Here is a 10,307-nt window from a genome sequence, read left to right as displayed (position 1 = left end):
TGATGAACGTGACAATCATCATCATTCCCTATGAATGCGTGCCTAACAACCACTTCCGTTCTACCTTAGATTGAATGAGTATCTCTTAGATCTCTTAATCAGAATCTTCGAGGTGTAAGCTAGATTGATTGCAACATTCATGAGAATCCGGAAAGTCTAAACCTTGTCTGTGATATTCCGAGTAGGATTCACGGATTGAATGACTATGACGAGCTTCAAACTCGCGAGTGCTGAGCGTAGTGACAGACGCAAAAGGAGGGTGAATCCTATTCCAGTATGATCGAGAACCTCAGATGATTAGCCGTGCTGTGACAGAGCATTTGGACCATTTTCACAAGAGGATGGGATGTAGCCATTGACAACGGTGATGCCCTTACATAAAGGCAGCCATGGAAAGGAGTAAGACTGATTGGATGAAGACAGCGGGAAAGCAGAGATTCAGAGGAACGAAAGCATCTCTACACGCTTATCTGAAATTCTTACCAATGAATTACATAAGTGTTTCTATCCTTATTTTCTGTTTAATTAGTATTATTTTCGAAAACTCCATAATCAATTATTATCCGCCTGACTGAGATTTACAAGGTGACCATAGCTCGCTTCGTACCGATAATCTCCGTGGGATCGACCCTTACTCACGTAAGGTTTATTACTTGGACGACCTAGTGCACTTGCTGGTTAGTTGTATCGAAGTTGTGACAAATTATGAATTGAGATTAGAGCACCAAGTTTTTGGAGCCATTACTAGAGATCACAATTTCGTGCACCAGACGCCTATTCGGGATACAATTAAATCCCAATGTACCCACCTGACCAAGAAAAAACTTTATTCTTAACCCCAAAAGCAAACTACTGCTACATCGTCATGCCTTTTGGACTCAAAAACGCAAGAGCTACTTATCAAAGATTAATGAATAAGCTCTTCACAGACCACATAGGGAAAATCATGGAAGTCTATGTGGATGATATGTTAATAAAGACACAAAGTAGAGAAACGTTACTGTCCGACCTCACCCAAGTATTCGACACTATAAGAAGGCATGGCAAGTGGCTTAACCCTGCAAAATGTACCTTCGCAGTAGAACCTGGTAAATTCTTGGGTTTTATGCTCACACAAAGAGGAATCGAGGCGAATCCGAACAAATGCCGGGCAATACTCAACATGAAGAGCCCGACCTGCGTCAAAGAAGTACAACAACTAAATGGAAGGTTAGCACCCTTGTCCAGATTTCTAGCTGGATCGGCAATAAGATCTCTCCCATTCTATACCACTCTAAGGAAGGGAAAGATATTTGAATGGACAACGGAATGCGAGCAGGCCTTCCAAGATTTCAAAAGATTCCTGGGACAACCCCCTATTCTAACTCGGCCACGGGAAGGAGACCCACTCGTTTTATACCTCGCAGTGGGAAATCGGGCAATAGCTTCAGCATTGATCCGAGAAGATGACAGTGGACAACAACCTATATACTTCATCAGCAAAGCATTACAATGGTCTGAATTGAACTATCAAAAGATAGAAAAATTCGCTTATACTCTCATACTAACATGTAGACGACTTCGCCCATATTTCCAAGCCAACACCATCAAGGTACTGACCAACCAGCCCATAAAAGGCATTCTGCAGAAAAACAGATCTAGCAGGAAGAATTTTGCAATGGGCAGTCGAGTTGTCCGAATTCGACCTTCAATATGAAGCTCGAACAACCATCAAATCACAATATTTGGCTGACTTCATTACTGAGTTTACGGACACTCCGAAAATCCCTACAGAGTGGAATCTCTACGTAGACGGTTCCTCAAACAAAACTGAAAGTGGCACAGGCGTGATAATTAAAAGCGACCAGGGAACCCAAATCGAACTTTCCCTCAAATTCGGATTCCCTGTCTCAAATAACCAGGCTGAATATGAGGCACTACTTGCTGGTTTGAAACTGGCTAAGGAGGTTGGAGCTTGATGAGCGGATAATTTATACGCTTTTTGACATTGTTTTTAGTATATTTTTAGTAGGATCTAGTTACTTTTAGGGATGTTTTTAATAGATTTTATGTTAAATTCACATTTCTGGACTTTACTATGAGTTTGTGTGTTTTTCTGTGATTTCAGGTATTTTCTGGCTGAAATTGAGGGACTTGAGCAGAAATCAGATTCAGAGGTTGAAGAAGGACTGCTGATGCTGTTGGATTCTGACCTCCCTGCACTCAAAGTGTATTTTCTAGAGCTACAGAACTCAAAATGGCGCGCTTCCAATTGCGTTGGAAAGTAGACATCTAGGGCTTTCCAGAAATATATAATAGTCCATATTTTGGCCAAGAATAGACGACGTAAACTGGCGTTCAACGCCAGCTTTCTACCCAAGTCTGGCGTCCAGCGCCAGAAAAGGAGCCAAAATCAGAGTTGAACGCCCAAACTGGCACTAAAGCTGGCGTTCAACTCCAAGGAGGACCTCTACACGTGTAACAATCAAAGCCCAGCCCAAGCACACACCAAGTGGGCCCCGGAAGTGGATTTATGCATCAATTACTTACTCATGTAAACCCTAGTAGCTAGTTTATTATAAATAGGACCTTTTACTATTGTATTTGGCATCTTTGGATTACCTTATGATCCTTTGATCACGTTTTAGGGGGCTGGCCATCTCGGCCATGCCTGGACCTTCACTTATGTATTTTTAACGGTAGAGTTTCTACACTCCATAGATTAAGGTGTGGAGCTCTGCTGTCCCTCAAAGATTAATGCAAAGTACTACTGTTTTCTATTCAATTCTTCTTATTTCGCTTCTAAGATATCCATTCGCACCCAAGAACGTGATGAAGGTGATGATTATGTGTGACGCTCATCATCCTTCTCCCTTATGAAAACACTTCTGTTCTACATGAAATAAGCTAGAATGAGTATCTCTTAGATCTCCTAACCAGAATCTTCGTGGCGTAAGCTAGAATGATGGCGGCATTCAAGAGAATCCGGAAGGTCTAAACCTTGTCTGTGGTATTCCGAGTAGGATTCAATGATTGAATGACTGTGACGAGCTCCGAACTCACGATTGCAGGGCGTTAGTGACAGACGCAAAAGGATAGTAAATCCTATTCCAGCATGATCGAGAACCGACAGATGAATAGCCGTGCCGTGACAGGGTGCGTGAGCATATTATTCACTGAGAGGATAAGATGAAGCCATTGACAAGGGTGATGCCTCCAGACGATTAGCCGTGCCGTGACAGGGCATTGGATCATTTTCCCGTGAGATGACCGAATGTAGCCATTGACAGTGGTGATGTATCACATAAAGCCAGCCATGGAAAGGAGTAAGACTGATTGGATGAAGATAGTAGGAAAGCAGAGGTTCAGAGGAACGAAAAGCATCTCCATTCGCTTATCTGAAATTCCTACCAATGATTTACATAAGTACCTCTATCCCTATTCTTTTATTTATTATTCGAAAACTCCATAATTATTTTATATCCGCCTGACTGAGATTTACAAGGTGACCATAGCTTGCTTCATACCAACAATCTCCGTGGGATTCGACCCTTACTCACGTAAGGTATTACTTGGACGACCCAGTGCACTTGCTGGTTAGTTGTATCGAAGTTGTGACAATCATGAATTAAGATCAGAGCACCAAGCTTTGAAGCCATTACCAGGATTTGTTCGAGCCTGGAGATCACAATTTCGTGCACCAAGTTTTTGGCGCCGTTGCCGGGGATTGTTTGAGTTTGGACAACTGACGGTTCATCTTGTTGCTCAGATTAGGTAATTTTCTTTTTATTTTCTTTTCAAAAATTTTTCAAAAAAAACATAATTTATTTCTAAAATTTTCTCATCTGTTTTCGAAAAAAAAATTAAAAATGTTTTCAAAAATTTTATTCAAAATTTTTAAGAATGAATTCTAGTGTTTTATGAAGCATGCTAAAGCCTGGCTGGCTATAAAGCCATGTCTAAATTCTTTTGGACTGAGGTTTTGGATTAAAATTGAATGAATTACCTTCATATGTTTGCTGAAGCTTGGCTGGCCATTGGCCATGTCTAGTGTTTTGGACTGGAGCTTTCATTGAAAGCTTGGCTGGCTAGTGAGCCATGTCTAATTCATGGACTGAAGCTTTAGACTAACATGGCAAGATTCCTGGAATTCATATTAAAAATTTTGGAATCCTTATTTTTTCTTTTAAATTTTCGAAAAATATAAATAAAAATCCAAAAAAATTAGAAAATCATAAAAATCAAAAATATTTTCTGTTTCTTGTTTGAGTCTTGAGTCATGTTATAAGTTTGGTGTCAATTGCATATGCATCTTGCATTTTTTTCGAAAATTTCATGCATTCATAGTGTTCTTCATGATCTTCAAGTTGTTCTTGGTAAGTCTTCTTGTTTGATCTTGATGATTTTTTGTTTTGTGTTGTATAGTGTTTTTCATATGCATTCTTGAATTCTTAGTGTCTAAGCATTAAAGAATTCTAAGTTTGGTGTCTTGCATGTTTTCCTTGCATTAAAGATTTTTCAAAAATGTGTTCTTGATGTTCATCATGATCTTCATAGTGTTCTTGGTGTTCATCTTGACATTCATAGCATTCTTGCATTCATCACATGTTTTAATCTAAAAATTTCATGCATTGCATAATTTTCATGTTTTTCTCTCTCATCATAAAAATTTCAAAAATCAAAAAAATATCTTTCCCTTTTTCTCTTATCAAATTCGAAAATTTGAGTTGACTTTTTCAAAAATTTTTAAAATCAAGTTGTTGCCAATGAGTCAAATCAAATTTTCAATTTGAAAATCATATCTTTTTCAAAATCTTTTTCAAAAATCAAATCTTTTTCAAAATTCTTAGTTATTTTCGAAAACTCCAAAAATATTTTTCAAAAATATTTTTCTTATTTTTATACCAAATTTTCGAAAATAACAAAACCAATTAATGTTTTGATTCAAAAATTTGAAGTTTGTTACTTGCTTGTTAAGAAAGATTCAAACTTTAATTTCTAGAATCATATCTTGTGATTTCTTATGAATCAAGTCATTAATTGTGATTTTAAAAATCAAATCTTTTTCAAAACTAATTTTATCATATCTTTTCAAAAATATCTTCTTATCTTATCTTTTTTCAAAAAAATATCTTTTCAAAATATCTTTTCTAACTTCCTAACTTCCTATCTTTTCAAAAGTTGTTTCAACTAACTAACTAACTTTTTGTTTGTTTCTTAACTTTTTCAAAACTACCTAACTAACTCTCTCTCTCTCTAATTTTCAAAAATATCTCCCTCTTTTTCAAAAATTTCTTTTTAATTAACTAATTATTTTTATTTTCTATTTTTGATTTCAAAAATTTTCGAAAATTACTAACATTTTTCAAAAACCATTTTCGAAAATCACTAACTCTTTTTCAAAATAATTTTCGAAAATTATCCCTCCCCCATCTCATTCTATTTATTCATTCATATCCTAACATCTCATCTCACATCTCTTCCATTCGTACAGTTGTGTTTCTTCCTTTACATCACATTTTTTATCTCCCCCTCTTCTTCTACTCATACAGGGATCCCCTTACTGTGGTATAAAGGATCTCTATTATTATTATTATTCTTCTGTGCCTTCTTCTTTGTCATATGAGCAGGAGCAAGGATAAGAACATTCTTGTGGAAGCAGATCCAGAACCTGAAAGAACTCTGAAGAGAAAATTAAGAGAAGCTAAAATACAACAATCCAGAGATAACCTTTCAGAAATTTTCGAACAGGCAGAAGAGATGGCAGCCGAAAATAATAATAATGAAAGGAGGATGCTTGGTGACTTTACTGCACCTAATTCCAATTTACATGGAAGAAGCATCTCCATTCCTGCCATTGGAGCAAACAACTTTGAGCTGAAACCTCAATTAGTTTCTCTGATGCAGCAGAACTGCAAGTTTCATGGACTTCCATCTGAAGATCCTTTTCAGTTTTTAACTGAATTCTTGCAGATATGTGATACTGTTAAGACTAATGGAGTAGATCCTGAAGTCTACAGGCTCATGCTTTTCCCTTTTGCTGTAAGAGACAGAGCTAGATTATGGTTGGATTCTCAACCCAAAGACAGCCTGAACTCTTGGGATAAGCTGGTCACGGCTTTCTTAGCCAAGTATTTTCCTCCTCAAAAGCTGAGCAAGCTTAGAGCTGATGTTCAAACCTTCAGACAGAAAGAAGGTGAATCTCTCTATGAAGCTTGGGAAAGATACAAACAGTTGACCAAAAAGTGTCCTTCTGACATGCTTTCAGAATGGACCATCCTGGATATATTCTATGATGGTTTATCTGAGCTATCAAAGATGTCACTGGACACTTCTGCAGGTGGATCCATTCACCTAAAGAAAATGCCTGCAGAAGCTCAAGAACTCATTGACATGGTTGCTAATAACCAGTTCATGTACACTTCTGAAAGGAATCCTGTGAGTAATGGGACGCCTATGAAGAAGGGAGTTCTTGAGGTTGATACTCTGAATGCCATATTGGCTCAGAATAAAATATTGACTCAGCAAGTCAATATGATCTCTCAGAGTCTGCATGGAATGCAAGCTGCATCCAACAGTACTCAAGAGGCATCTTCTGAAGAAGAAGCCTATGATCCTGAGAACCCTGCAATAGCAGAGGTAAATTACTTAGGTGAACCTTATGGAAACACCTATAACTCAACATGGAGAAATCATCCAAATTTCTCATGGAAGGATCAAAAGCCTCAACAAGGCTTTAACAATGGTGGAAGAAACAGGTTTAGCAATAGCAAACCTTTTCCATCATCAACTCAGCAACAGATAGAGAACTCTGAACAAAATGCTTCTAATTTAGCAAATCTAGTCTCTGATCTATCTAAGGCCACTGTAAGTTTCATGAATGAAACAAGGTCTTCCATTAGAAATCTGGAAGCACAAGTGGGCCAGCTGAGTAAAAGGATCACTGAAATCCCTCCTAGTACTCTCCCAAGCAATACAGAAGAGAATCCAAAAGGAGAGTGCAAGGCCATTGACATAAGCGCCATGGCCGAACCTGTGAGGAGAGGAGAGGACGTGAATCACAAGGAGGAAGACCTCCTGGGACGTCCAGTGATCAATAAGGAGCTTCCCTCTGAGGAACCAAAGGACTCTGAGGCTCATCTAGAGACCATAGAGATCCCATTGAACCTCCTTATGCCCTTCATGAGCTCTGCTGAGTATTCCTCTTCTGAAGAGAATGAGGATGTTACTGAAGAGCAAATTGCCAAGTTTCTTGGTGAAATCATGAAGCTGAATGCCAAATTATTTGGCATTGATGCTTGGGAAGTTGAACCTCCCTTGTTCATCAATGAACTAAGTGATCTGGATCAACTGACATTGCCTCAGAAGAGACAGGATCCTGGAAAGTTCATAATACCCTGTACCATAGGCACCATGATCTTTAAAGCTCTGTGTGACCTTGGTTCAGGAATAAAACTCATGCCCCTCTCTGTAATAGAGAAACTAGGAATCTATGGGGTACAAGCTGCTAAAATCTCACTATAGATGGCAGACAGCTCAAGAAAACAGGCTTATGGACAAGTAGAGGACGTTTTAGTAAAGGTTGAGGGCCTTTACATCCCTGCTGATTTCATAATCCTGGATACTGGAAAGGAAGAGGATGAATCCATCATCCTAGGAAGACCTTTCTTGGCCACAGCAAGAGCTGTGATTGATGTTGACAGAGGTGAAATAGTCCTTCAATGGAATGAGAACTCCCTTGTATTCAAAACTCAAGGATCTCCCTCTGCAACCATGGAAAGGAAGCAAGAAAAGCTTCTCTCCAAGCAGAGTCAACCAGAGCCCCCACAGTCAAACTCTAAGTTTGGTGTTGGGAGGCCACAACCAAACTCTAAGTTTGGTGTTGAACTCCCATATCCAAACTCTAAGTTTGGTGTTGGAGAGTCTCAACAAAGCTCTGCACATCTGTGAGGCTCCATGAGAGCCCACTGTCAAGCTATTGACATTAAAGAAGCGCTTGTTGGGAGGCAACCTAATGTTTATCTAATTCTTATTTTTCAGGTTTTCTTAGGTTCATGATCATGTGGAGTCACAAAATAAATATAAAAATTCAAAAACGGAATCAAAAATAGCAGAAGAAAAATCACACCCTGGAGGAGCATCTGTCTGGCGTTCAAACGCCAGAACAGAGCATAGTTCTGGCGTTGAACGCCCAAAATGGGCACCAACCTGGCGCTGAACGCCCAGAGTTGTGTGCAAGGGCATTTTGCATGCCTAAATTGGTGCAGGGATGTAAATGCCTTGACACCTCAAGATCTGTGGACCTCACAGGATCACCTCAGGATCTATGGACCCCACAGGATCCCCACCTACCTCCACTCACTCTCTTCTCTCTTCTCAATCATCCTCTATTCCCAATAAACACTCTTCCCTATTAACTCTTTACCACTCACATCCAAACACCCACTTTCCTTCAAAATTCAACATCTCTTTCCCACCCAATCCCACCCATATGGCCGAATACACACCTCCATCCATCTCCTCCATATCTTCTTCTTCTTCTTCTATTCTTTCTTCTTTTGCTCGAGGGCGAGCAACATTCTATGTTTGGTGTGGTAAAAGCATAGCTTTTTTGTTTTTTCCATAACCATTGATGGCACCTAAGGCCAGAGAAACCTCTAGAAAGAGGAAAGGGAAGACAAAAGCTTCCATCAAGGGTCTATAGCTCAGTGGTAGAAAATTTGACTGCAAATCAAGAGATCCCTGAGATACCTCAGGGGATACATTTTCTTCCACACAATTATTGGAAGCAACTAAGGGTGGAACATCAAGAGCACTCCATCATCCTTCATGAAATCAGAGAAGATCTAAAAGCAATGAAGGAGGAGCAGCCAAGGCAAGGAAGAGACATAGAAGAGCTCAAGGACATCACTAAGGTGGACTCATTCCTTGTTCTTACTTTCTCTGTTTTTCATTTTCAATGTTATGTGCTTATCTATGTTTGTGTCTTCATTACATGATCATTAGTAGTTAGTAACTCTGTCTTAAAGTTATGAATGTCCTATGAATCCATCACCTCTCTTAAAATAAAAACTGTTTTAATTCAAAAGAACAAGAAGTACATGAATTTTGAATTTATCCTTGAACTTAGTTTAATTATATTGATGTGGTGACAATGCTTCTTGTTTTCTGAATGTATGCTTGAACAGTGCATATGTCTTTTGAAGTTGTTGTTTAAGAATGTTAAATATGTTAGCTCTTGAAAGAATGATGACTAGGAGACATGTTATTTGATAATCTGAAAAATCATAAAAATGATTCTTGAAGCAAGAAAAAGCAGCAAAGAACAAAGCTTGCAGAAAAAAAAAATTAGGCGAAAAAAAAAATATAGAAAGAAAAAGCAAGCAGAAAAAGCCAAAGCTCTTAAAACCAAGAGGCAAGAGCAAAAAGCCAATAACCCTTAAAACCAAAAGGCAAGGGCAATAAAAAGGATCCCAAGGCTTTGAGCATCAGTGGATAGGAGGGCCTAAAGGAATAAAATCCTGGTCTAAGCGGCTAAACCAAGCTGTCCCTAACCATGTGCTTGTGGCGTGTAGGTGTCAAGTGAAAACTTGAGACTGAGCGGTTAAAGTCAAGGTCCAAAGCAAAAAAAAGAGTGTGCTTAAGAACCCTGGACACCTCTAATTGGGGACTTTAGCAAAGCTGAGTCACAATCTGAAAAGGTTCACCCAATTATGTGTCTGTGGCATTTATGTATCCGGTGGTAATACTGGAAAACAAAATGCTTAGGGCCACGGCCAAGACTCATAAAGAAGCTGTGTTCAAGAATCATCATGCTGAACTAAGAGAGTCAATAACACTATTCGAAATCTGAAGTTCCTATAGATGCCAATCATTCTGAACCTCAATGGATAAAGTGAGATGCCAAAACTATTCAAGAGGCAAAAAGCTATAAGTCCCGCTCATATGATTGAAGCTCTGTTTCATTGATAGTTTGGAATTTATAGTATATTCTATTCTTTTTATCCTATTTTGATTTTCAGTTGCTTGGGGACAAGCAACAATTTAAGTTTGGTGTTGTGATGAGCGGATAATTTATACGCTTTTTGACATTGTTTTTAGTATATTTTTAGTAGGATCTAGTTACTTTTAGGGATGTTTTTAATAGATTTTATGTTAAATTCACATTTCTGGACTTTACTATGAGTTTGTGTGTTTTTCTGTGATTTCAGGTATTTTCTGACTGAAATTGAGGGACTTGAGCAGAAATCAGATTCAGAGGTTGAAGAAGGACTGCTGATGCTGTTGGATTCTGACCTCCCTGCACTCAAAGTGGATTTCCTGGAGCT

General features: G+C 38.6%; 1 non-coding gene across 1 annotated transcript; it reads right to left on the bottom strand.

The window, feature by feature from the left end:
- Nucleotides 1-6,135: 6,135 nt before the first annotated feature.
- Nucleotides 6,136-6,243, bottom strand: LOC148564189 (small nucleolar RNA R71). Its single transcript, XR_015885072.1, has one exon. It is a non-coding gene; the product is annotated as a small nucleolar RNA R71 (small nucleolar RNA).
- Between the last annotated feature and the right edge of the window lie 4,064 nt (nt 6,244-10,307).

This window comes from Arachis ipaensis, chromosome B5 (genome assembly GCF_059453495.1).
Source record: "Arachis ipaensis isolate K30076 ecotype BB chromosome B5, ASM5945349v1, whole genome shotgun sequence".
Classification (NCBI taxonomy): Eukaryota; Viridiplantae; Streptophyta; class Magnoliopsida; order Fabales; family Fabaceae; genus Arachis; species Arachis ipaensis.
The sequence above is the reverse complement of the archived record's forward strand: the minus strand, read 5'-3'. Positions and strand labels throughout refer to the sequence as shown.